At 42.3% G+C, this 12,311-nt stretch overlaps 1 protein-coding gene across 1 annotated transcript in view; it reads right to left on the bottom strand.

The window, feature by feature from the left end:
- The window catches only part of LOC135510743 (recombining binding protein suppressor of hairless), an 87,018-nt gene that overhangs the window by 57,643 nt on the left and 17,064 nt on the right, over positions 1-12,311 (bottom strand). The window lies entirely within an intron of this gene.

The raw sequence follows: 12,311 nt of genomic DNA, 5'->3' as shown, positions 1-12,311 counted from the left end.
ATACTAACACATAAATTAGTATGAATAATTTAGGTAAAAATGTGATATTTACATGACGTGGTTTGTCGCTCAGTCGAATTTTACAATATACAGCGTGTCCCACAAAATGTGTATATGTATAACTTTTTTGAAAACTCTCAAAACCTAACTTAGATTAAATAAACCACAATGAAAATCAGCTCGCTAGAAGGATGTCTTTAGGTGCAAAACGTAATGTTATTTTCCAGGCCATTTAAATGTTGAGCTCGCGGTGATTTAATCATCCAAACGCTAGAGTGTCTGATCAAGACATCAATGCTTTATGATTATTGGTGTCGTAAAAATGCTAGCTAACGAGGGGGTGTCCAATGTTGGGGGGAAATTAGCTAGCACCTCTGAACAGATTGTCGGCAGTCAATATCTTTTGTTTTCACACAGCAAAGACCTTAAAGTCATCAGCCACTCAGCCTTGTTAAAATACTCCAAACCGGAAGGTGGCAGTAGCGTTGCTTGGCAATGCATGTCCATGTGTGTTGCTTAGCGTTAGTTTATGGTCTAGATTCCAATGTTAGCAAGCTAGCTGCGCTAATGTTGCTATTTCATAGAAAGACATTGTTTACACTAGCCAGATGGTCACAGCTAGATAACTACCTAGCAAGATGGGGGGAAAAAACTTGTGAATCCACTCTCCATAATCCCATACTGCCAGTGCCAGCCCATAGTCAAATGTTTGCTAGCTAATTTCAGCATATCCGCTAGCTAGCTAGCTCGAATCCCAGAGCTGACAAGGTAAAAATCTGTCATTCTGCCCCTGAACAGGGCAGTTAGCCTAGTTCAACCGAGTCCTTGAGATACCAGTTTACAGTTGCTCTGTAAACTGGTATCTGATGTGTTATACAATACAATACCACCAGCAGTATGTAATACATTTGGCTTGTACATGTGCTGAAGCTGTCATTGAAAATAAGAATGTGCTTTACTGATTAGCCTAGTTAAATAAAGGTAAAGGGTTAAAACAAAAATGTAAAAGAAGGAACGGCCTCCCACTGTGATAAGTCCCTTTCGGCAGTCTATCGACAGTGAGATTCTCTGTGTATTTCATGCTTTATATATCCGTAAATGTAATGGCATTGAGTGAGTGGACCACCAATAGACTCAGCCCATTGTGGTCACTAGGCCTATATGCTGCCATTTTAAAACTACTACCCAAGTCAAACAGTAGTTCCATATAAAAATATTTAGGCCTATAAGAGGAAATCCTGACTTTCTCCTCCCAACGGGAAGTGAGAGTGAAGTCACCACCGTTTTGCCGGCCAAAATTCCACCTGGACCTCGTAAGGATATGAATGAATATTGCTTTCAACTGTACTAGGAAGTGTATGGATGATCTTTTCTGTCCGCCAAGCAGCCCTAAGGTTGCCAGATGAGGAAGATGACAGTCATTTATGTAAAGAAGGTCAATAAGTCACTAGTGTCACTGTGTTATGACTGGTCTGGCTGTACTTCCCCCGCCTCTAAGAGTGCATGACAGGCTGAATGAAAATACACATACAGTCGTATGAAAAGGTTTGGGCACCCCTGACAATTTCCATGATTTCCATTTATAAATAATTGGGTGTTTGGATCAGAAATTTCATTTTGATCTATCAAATAACTGATGGACACAGTAATATTTCAGTAGTGAAATGAGGTTTATTGGATTAACAGAAAATGTTCAATATGCATCAAAACAAAATTAGACAGGTGCATAAATTTGGGCACCCCAATAGAAAAATCACATCAATATTTAGTAGAGCCTCCTTTTGCTAAAATAACAGCCTCTAGATGCTTCCCATAGCCTCTAATGAGTGCCTGGATTCTGGATGAGGGTATTTTGGACAATTCCTCCTTACAAAACATCTCCAGTTCAGTTAGGTTTGATGGTTGCCGAGCATGGACAGCCTGCTTCAAATCATCCCACAGATTCTCAATGATATTCAGGTCTGGGGACTGGGATGGCCATTCCAGAACATTGTACTTGTTCCTCTGCATAAATGCCCGGGTAGATTTTGAGCAGGGTTTTGGGTTGTTGTCTTGTTGAAATATACAGCCCGGCGTAACGTCAACTTTGTGACTGATTCTTCAACATTATTCCCAAGAATCTGCTGATATTGAGTGGAATCCATGCGACCCTCAACTTTAACAAGATTCTCAGTACTGGCACTGGCCACACAGCATGATGGAACCCCCACCCAATTCTACTGCGGGTAGCAAGTGTTTTTCTTGGAAAGCTGTGCTCTTTTGCCGCCATGCATAGCGTCCCTTGTTATGACCAAATAACTCAATCTTTGTTTCATCAGTACACAGCACCTTATTCCAAAATGAAGCTGGCTTGTCCAAATGTGCGTTTGCATGCCTCACGCGACTCTGTTTGTGGCGTGTGTGCAGAAAAGGCTTCTTCCGCATCACTCTACCATACAGCTTCTCCTTGTGCAAAGTGCGCTGAATTGTTGAAGGATGCACAGTGACACCATCTGCAGCAAGATGATGTTGTAGGTCTTTGGAGGTGGTCTGTGGGCTGTTTTTGACCGTTCTCACCATCCTTTGCCTCTCTGATATTTTACTTGGCCTGCCACTTCTGGCCTCAACAAGAACTGTGCCTGTGGTCTTCCATTTCCTCACTATGTTCCTCACAGTGGACACTGACAGCTTAAATCTCTGCGATAGCTTTTTGTAGCCTTCTTATAAACCATAACGTTGAACAATCTTTGTTTTCAGGTCCTTTGAGAGTTGTTTTGAGGCCCCCATGTTGCCAATCTTCAGAGGAGAGTCAAAGAGAACAACAACTTGCAATTGGCCACCTTAAATACCTTTTCTCATGATTGGATGCACTTGTCTATGAAGTTCAAGTCTTAATGAGCTCACCAAACCAATTGTGTGTTCCAATTAATCAGTGCTAAGTAGTTACAGGTATTCAAATCAACAGAATGACAAGGGTGCCCACATTTTTGCATAGCCTATTTTTCACATCTGATTTAATTTCATACAACTTAATATTGCTACACTAAAAATCTTTGTCTGGACAATACCCTAGTACCAGCTTTTATTAGAAAATGAATGGCATGCCACATTGATCATTTTCTGTTGACGACAGATTAAATTATTATGCAGCCTCAGAGGGTTGCCCAAACTTTTTCATACGACTGTATGCATAAACACTGGCAGCCAGGCATGCACCTGATAAACCATACATGCACACAAAATAAATAAATACAAATTTCTTCTGAAAAACCACTCGCAGGCACGCACATGAAATGCTCACACACAAAGGTCAACACTGGGTTTAGTATGAGAACTTCCTCATGCTTTTAGGGGTTGAATAGGGAGCAGACAGACACTGAAAAGAAGCTAAGGTCCTCATTAAAAACAGACACACACCAACACACACACACACACAGCCATCAGACACAGTAGGAGAAAGTTGAGAGAAGTGTACACACACTGTATGGAATCCTGCTTACGGCCTCTTCAGGGCAACACTTTGCCCAGATGATTGAACATCAAGTCCCATCTCCAGCAGGTATCTAGCTGAGACAGGAATAGGCTATTTTCTGTGACTAGTAGAATGGTGGGGTGCCCATAAGAGTAAAAATATAATTCGACAACATTGCTTTATATATGTGACAATGAAGCCTCTACTCTATCAAAGTCTTAACCAGCTCTGATGACAGTACCCGCCAATCTCTTAGGAAAATAATCAGATGTTGAAAAAAATAAAATAAACACTCCCTCAGTCATTTCCAGCACATGTACACGCCAAATGTATTACTACTGCTGGTATTGTATAACACATCAGATGAAATACCAGTTTACAGAGCAACTGCGTTGGCCTAGTCTACATCCCAAGGACTCGGTCTAAAACTCCCAATCAAAGGTCGTCCTAATTGTGTAGCCGTCTCGTCGTTAAAACAGCCCGAGCCCTGGTCTCTCACCTCTGACCTCGTCAGCGACCCTGACGTCCTCTCCTCCGCACCCCATTCTCCTCAACCTTCACACACCCCCAAACCGCCAGGGTGCGTGAGGTTGTGGTAGACTCTGTACCTCTGGTGATAGACAAGGGCTTCATATAGACCAGCCAGGCCCCCCCAGGGTCAGAGGTGAAGTCTGTCAGCCAGCCAGGGGTCGTGACGGCTGGGGAGGGTCGCTGTCTACCAATTTAATTACCAATTTCATTTGTTGCACAGAAAAGCCTCCCAAAGCAACTGTTTGCTACATTTGGTGGCAGCGGTAGGATCACATTAGTGTTCAATTGAAACCCACTGAAGCCAAATGCCTCAACTTGGAGGCCTGCCTTGTCACACTAATAACTAGGGGAAACTTTAGGCACGGTGTTTGAAAGGTGATATGACATATAATGTATTGGTGGTCGATGAGAGAGGTGACAGTGGCTGAGTCCAAAATGGCACCCTATTCACTCAAAGGGCCCTGCTCAAAAGTAGAACATAAGGGTGCCTTTTTCGACACAGCCAGCGTTTATGTAAAGAGCAGCAGTAACTGAAAACCACACAGGCTGGCAAGGCAGACAGACAGATGGAGATGAGTTAGTGTGAACCCAGCCTGCCATTCATATCAGGGCGTGTTTGACAGCTCTGACAGACAGCTCTAACAGCCAAACTGAAAGAAAAAAAAACAGTTAGGGGTTCAAGAGAGACCAGAATACACACCAAGTTGCTAATTAAGATACATTTTGGTGCTGACTAACCTACCCTCATTAACCGGTCAACAAACGGTTACATTTTTCCCAAACAGTAAAATGACAAGACCAAAAGAAAAATACTATGCGTGCATACAAGGGACAAACATTTTCATTAAGAGCTTAATGAAAACATGCAACAATAGCAAGCCTATTGTACAGTCAAAAGGCTATAGCCTAATATTGAACATGTAACTGCTGTCATGAAGCAGCTAATAAAACGTAAGTGTCAAAACATTTGCCAAAATGCAATTCACGGGAAAACACCGTTCAGTGCACCTAACACGAGCAGTTCCACATGTGACAGAGATGAAAATATATGTTACAAACTTAGAAAGAGGGGGACTCTAATAGCAACAACTGGGATGGGCTGCTAATATGACTAGGATTGTGTCTTTGGCTTCTGGACAATGAAAGAAAGTTGATATAAAAACAAATAGAACAGGAGAGAAATGCTGGTTAATGGCATGAGGAAATCATTGTAAAAAAAATACAATTCCTCCGCAGTTCTATGGTTGGATTTTGGCTAGGCTACTTCGAAGACATTCCTCATTATCTGAAGTAAAGTAAAATTGTCAGGTTTCAAATATTTATACTGCCTCAAGCTCACATTGTAAAGTGGTGGGTGACGCTGTCTAACATAAACTATAGCCTATGCTACCGAATGGGAGGAGTGCTTTAATTACGAGTTGAGATTGAAAAAAAAAATAAGATTTTTAAATTGTCAAAACAATTTAACACGCGATTGCATTTAGAATTGTTATTTTTTTTGCCAAATGACTGGGCTTATAAAAGCACATTTCACTCCAGTACCAGATTTTTGAGAAGCTGCTCTCACGCTGCCTGACAGGTGATAGGCCATTCCGCTCCTCAAACTAGGCTCTGTAAATTGTGCGCGTGTGATAAAGAAGATACATGACAACTAACATGTGAATTTAATTCCAATAAACTATAAAAATGTACCTATAGACCAATGAGTATGACAGGTTAAAAGTATATTTCCCGGCTAACCGATTAACATCCCTAGGGCCATCCCCGACAAAAAAAAAAACCTTGGACCAATTGATTGATTGTATTTTCCCATACATAGTCACGCACTATGTGTTTTAAGAAAATCTACTATATTTACTGCTCGGCTGATGCTTTAAGCACGCATGATTTTCATGTGCACATTTTTTGTGGAAAAGTTTAATTTAATTTATAATAGTCTTTGTATCTCAATAACGCTGTCATCTGGTTAATCTAATTCTAAATTAAAATTATACAAATATTAAAGTAACTTATATTGCCATGTAAGTAAAAATTGCCTACATAAAGCCAACAAATAAACACATTGCAGCCTGCAGGCAAAAAATATCCTGATAAAAATAAGTATCCTATAAATCATATTGGCTATCAACCAACTATCACCTATGTCCGGCCCGAAGCTCACGCTAGCAAACTTGCAACCTGGTAAAATACTCTGGGCCCTCAGAGTAGGAGCGTGCCGAGTAGTCGGACAAAACAAGTATGGTAACAGGTAAAAGCAATTTTCTGGATCCGATTATGATCAGAGTACTTTTTGTAATTATCTGTGATCGGGAAAAAATGACATTTCCAGGTGCCAGCACGCATCTTTCTCATGTCAGTCAGTCATATGAGAGCTTCTACATGGTCTAAATAACTCAACTGGTTGTCTGTAAAGAGAATGGCGGGCTGTAAGTTGAACCTGCTGCTCTGATTGGATAGAGTGAAGCTGCATTTCCCCGCCCAATCGCTTCATAATTTCACCACATCAGTTTTCCGTTGCATGTTTTCAGTCTAAACATTTAGATTGCTGCTGCCTGTTACTATGATAAATCATACGGAGAGGACGTTTGCTATCAAGCTATCAAGCTATCAATGTGGATAATACATGTATCTAACAAAAGGGAGTAGAGTAGAAAAATTGAAATGTAAACGCTGATGCCATTCTGACTGAGTGAAAGCAAACTTGGCTGCCCGCTGCAAGTTGACAGAGACACACACCCCTCCGTGCACTGCTCCTAATGTGCAGCTTTTTTTGCAGTGAGAATGTGCATGGAAGTATTTTGTCATCTACTTAAGCATATTAAAACAACCTTTTTCCTGATCGTGAGTATCATCCGATCTGACTATCAACTGTCAATTTACAGATATGATTACGAGCTTGGGACAGAGAAAGCTGTAAGCTATTTGTACAAGAGACCAACAGCCTATCGACCAGTCGACTAAATGGGGTCAGTCCTGTCCCTAATACACACCCCAAGATGACGCCCCCCCACCCCTTCATACACACTCCATCCGCACATTAAATACACACACACACGTCTGCTTACACACTCTGTTCCCCAAAGGCCCTCTCCCGCTTAGACGAACAAAACCAAATCCACAGAGGACTGAGTCTGACATGGTAATTCATATGCTCAGGGTCAAGAGTCAAAGTGTGACCTCTGAGGTCAACTTAAGTGTGCGTGATAGGGGCGAACAGCTTGTGTATAGCTGAAATTGAAGCTAGAAGATGACTGATCATCATACAATGATATGCATGACTTTGACAGCTGGCTGAAAGACACATCTTGCTCTACTGAATATGCACACACACAATGACGTTTGACAAAGCAGAGAGATGAATGTAGTGTAGGGCAGAGGGGTTAACCTGGGCCCCAGTGCAGAGATGGCCAATTCTTATTTTTCCATGAACTCACTGTGGCACTGTGTTACACAACAGGGTGGGACACCTTGCTCTCTCCGGGGCCCCTCTGTGTGTTTGTGTGGTTGTGGGTGGGTGAGGCCTGGAGGGGTGGTACAGGGGAGAACCACAGAGGGGGATTAGAGAAGGTGTCTGATTTCATTGCCTGAGGGCTGATAGGAGATATCACAGATCTTTCTTGCTCTGTCCCTCTCTCTCGACATACAACCCTGTAATTACACTAACGTTCACTCATAGCTCTCACTCAAACCTTTGTGTAGGCCAGGGTGGTAGGGGAAATCTACAGCTAGACCTATTATGGACTCTTGTGAGAGACGGCTTAGGGACTTCTAGGAAACTAGGTTTTCCTAAAGGATGGTTGTAACGTGGTTATTTTATCATTTTAAGATGTATAATGCACTTAATTGTAAAGTCGCTCTGGATAACAATGCTTCTTGTGTGAGTGGTTCGTCATGTCATGCATAAGAGAGGGAGAGATGGAAAATCTTTGAGTGCTAGTAATTTGTCTAATTGAGCAAGTGTATGAGAAAGCATGAGTAACCACAAGTATGTGTGTGCAGCTTGTGTGCGTGTGTTGCCCACAAAGGCAGCGGGGGGGCAGAGATTTAGAAGAAGCTGACAGCAATGGCTACATATACCCCCGCAGCCTATTGAGAAATACCAGCATCCTGATTTCACACCGAACTCAAACATGAGCGTGTGCACACACACACACACACACACACACACACACCCGCACACCCCTATCCCAAAATCAACAACTTGATGCAAGTGTGTCATCTGGGCTCGGGTTAATATATGAACTCATCTTTCTAACACACATTTAATAATTGAGAAAACTGTGTGTGAAGTTAAACTGAAACCCATTTCCTCAGGCTGCCATGGGCACACAGCTCTAGGGCAGCCCTTCTCTCAGTGCTTGGCATCAGCATGGGCATGTGCCACCCAGCACGCCAACCATCACCTCACAGCCCGAGAAGCAAGCTCAGGGCAGACTCAACATAAACATTCCCAAAACCTTTCCTGTTAGCCACAATCCCTAAAGAAATCTGGATTAAACACTACCACAGGGGAGAGAGAGACTGAGGAAAGGAGGATAAAGAGAGAGATAAAAGGAGGCAAAGAAAAATAAATGTTGGTGTGCTTTGTGAGGAATCCCCTAAAGCACTATACAAAATACAATTGTATTTCTTGTTAAATACAAATATGTTACTTGGTTGATTGATTGATAGAAAGAGAGAGAAAGGGAGATTACTATTGTACAGACAAGCCTGAAAATCAATCTTGTGCCCAAATGCACATTAACCTGGGGGATGAGGTTAAAACAAAAGAGGGGGGGAACTTTTGCCTTTTGCTTAAAAGAGGCAGGGTAGGAGAGTTGAACTTGGTCCTCACTGTCTGACTGGGCCCAGATGGCTGGTGGCTGCCCCTCTAGGTATAACAGGCAGGGTTAGGCAGAGAGGTGTGTGTGGTTCTGGTTGGGCTCAGTTGGGTACCATGAGAAGAGGCACTGCAAGCACACACACACACACACGGTCGGCTCTAGCTGGGTCCAGACAGCACCAGATCAGTCTTTGACATGGGAGAGTTTAATGACAGAGAGAGGAAACATGAGGGGGAAAAAAGGCTCCATCACTCGCTCTCCAACTCGCTCTTTACTTCTCTCTCTTTATTTTGTTCCCTCTCTTCCACTCTGACCGCTTCAAACATCAAGCAGGGCCGTCACTGCTCCATGTGGAGCTCTCGAGAGACCTTTAACTGTTGGCCTCATGCCAGAATAATCAGCCAAAACACACACAGACATGCACACACACGGTCACTGAAAGCACACTGACGTACACACAAGCACACAGAGACACACACTCAGGCAAGCGCGCACACACACACACCGCCTAAAACCAAGAAGCCAGTTAAAATCCATGCGGTAAAAAAAAGCATCAGTTCAAAGCAGCACAGTCTACAGAGCAGCTTTGAAAAGAACCATCTCCCCAAACAGAAAGTACAGAAGAGCATTCCTCCACCACCAGTGAAGTGGTGTGTAAACTGCCTTCAGTAAGTATTTATACCGCTCGACTTATTCCACACTTTGTTGTGTCACATCCTGAATTCAAAATTGATTAAAATAGGAGGTTCTCTCTCAGCCATATTCCACACACAATATCTCATAATAAAGTGAAAACATGTTTTTGACATTGTTGCAAACGTATTGAAAATGTAATATGTTCAATACACGCTAGAATCACCTTCAGCAGCGATTACAGCTGTCAGTCTTTCTGGGTAAGTCTCTAAGAGCTTTGCACACATGAATTGTACAACAAGTTCTATCAAATTGGTTGATGATCATTGCTAGAGAACCATTTAAGTCTTGCAATAGATTTTCAAGCAGATTTAAGTCAAAACTATAACTCGTCCACTCGTAACTCGTCTTCTTGGAAAGCAACTCATCTCCCAGTGTCTGTTGGAAAGCAGACTGAACCAGGTTTTCCTCTAGAATTTTGTCTGTGCTAAAATTCCATTCCGTTTATTTTTGTTAACCTGAAAACTCCCCAGTCCTTAACGATTACAAGCATACCCATTACATGATGCAGCTACCACTATGCTTGAAAATATGGAGCGTAGTACTCAGTAACACTTTCTATTCAGAACAAAAAGTATATTTCTTGGTGTATTGATACACCATCCAAAGTGTATTTAATAACTTAACCATGTTCAAAGAGATAGTCAATGTCTGCTTTTTATTTTTACTCATATACCAATAGGTTCCCTTCTTTGCGAGTCATTGGAAAATCTTGAGGGTCTTTGTGGTTGAATCTGTGTTTGAAATGCACTGCTCGACTGAGGGACTTCAGGGATTTTTCAGCCAATGAAATCCTTGGGCGGGTCACCTAAGCGTTTTTTGGGGTCGCTGAAGGCCAAACTGTATATTTTTAGTAAAAAAAATGTTTTATGAATATAATAAAAATCGGGATGGAAAAACGCTTCCAGATTAAACAAGACAAAGTATGCAGAAAATATAATGGACATATTTTTGAATAATACACGGCTCAAAAAAATAAAAGGGAACACTAAAATAACACATCCTAGATCTGAATGAATGAAATATTTTTATTAATTACTTTTTTCTTTACATAGTTGAATGTGCTGACAACAAAATCACACAAAAATTATCAATGGAAATCAAATTTATCAACCCATTGAGGTCTGGATTTGGAGTCTCACTCAAAATTAAAGTGGAAAACCACACTACAGGCTGATCCAACTTTGATGTAATGTCCTTAAAACAAGTCAAAATGAGGCTCAGAAGTGTGTGTGGCCTCCATGTGCCTGTATGAGCTCCCTACAACGCCTGGACATGCTCCTGATAAGGTGGCAGATGGTCTCCTGAGGGATCTCCTCCCAGACCTGGACTAAAGCATCCGCCAACTCCTGGACAGTCTGTGGTGCAACGTGGCATTGGTGGATAGAGCGAGACTCGAGGTCCCAGATGTGCTCAATTGGATTCAGGTCTGGGGAACGGGCGGGCCAGTCCATAGCATCAATGCCTTCCTCTTGCAGGAACTGCTGACACAACCAGCCACATGAGGTCTAGCATTGTCTTGCATTATGAGGAACCCGGGGCCAACCACACCAGCATATGGTCTCACAAGGGGTCTGAGGATCTCATCTCGGTACCTAATAGCAGTCAGGCTACCTCTGGTGAGCACATGGAGGCCACCCAAAGAAATGCCACCCCACACCATGACTGACCCACCGCCAAACCGGTCATGCCGGAGGATGTTGCAGGCAGCAGAACGTTCTCCACGGCGTCTCCAGACTGTCACGTCTGTCACATGTGCTCGGTGTGAACCTGCTTTCATCTGTGAAGAGCACAGGGCGCCAGTGGCGAATTTGCCAATCTTGGTGTTCTCTGGCAAATGCCAAACATCCTGCACGGTGTTGGGCTGTAAAACACTCTGAAGTTTCTAAAACTGTTTGAATGATGTCTGTGCGTATAACAGAACTCATATGGCAGTCAAAGACCTGAGAAAAAAAATCCAACCCGGAAGTGGGAAATCTGAGGTTCGTAGGTTTTCAAGTCTTTGCCTATCCAATATACAGTGTCTGTGAGGTCATATTGCACTTCCTAAGGCTTCCACTAGATGTCAACAGTCTTTAGAACCTTGTTTCAGGCTTCTACTGTGAAGTGGGAGAGAATGAGAGCTGATTTGAGTCACGGGTCTGCCAGAAGGCCATGTGCTCAGTCAGGCGCGCGCCCGTGAGAGTTAAAAATGAAAGGGAACGGAGCTTATGACAAAATTAATTATCCGGTTGAAACATTATTGAAGATTTATGACAAAAACATCCTAAAGACTGATTATATACATTGTTTGACATGTTTCTACGAACTGCAATATAACTTTGACTGTCTGGACCTAGTGCCTGCGAATTTGGATTACTGTACTAAATGCGTGAACAAAAAGGAGGTATTTGGACATAAATGATGGACTTTATCGAACAAAACTAACATTGATTGTGGAACTGGGATTCCTGGGAGTGCATTCTGATGAAGATCATCAAAGATAAGTGAATATTTATAATGCTATTTCTGACTATTTTTGACAACATGGAGGGTATCTGTATTGCTTGTTTATGTCTCTGAATGCTGTACTCAGATTATTCCATGGTGTGCTTTTTCCGTAAAGCTTTTTTGAAATCTGACAAAAGCGGTTGCATTAACCTCTCTCGGGTATGTGGGACGCTAGCTGGCCCACATCCAGTGAGATTGCAGAGTGTCAAATTCAAATACAGAAATACTCATTATAAGAAATACTCATTATAAAAATTCTGAAAACAAAACATATTTCATATAGGCTTAAAGATGAACTTCTTGTGAATCCAACCACGGTGTCA

This window comes from Oncorhynchus masou, chromosome 23 (assembly GCF_036934945.1).
Source record: "Oncorhynchus masou masou isolate Uvic2021 chromosome 23, UVic_Omas_1.1, whole genome shotgun sequence".
Taxonomy (NCBI): Eukaryota; Metazoa; Chordata; class Actinopteri; order Salmoniformes; family Salmonidae; genus Oncorhynchus; species Oncorhynchus masou.
Note: the sequence above shows the minus strand (reverse complement) of the source record. Positions and strands in the feature narration are given on the sequence as shown.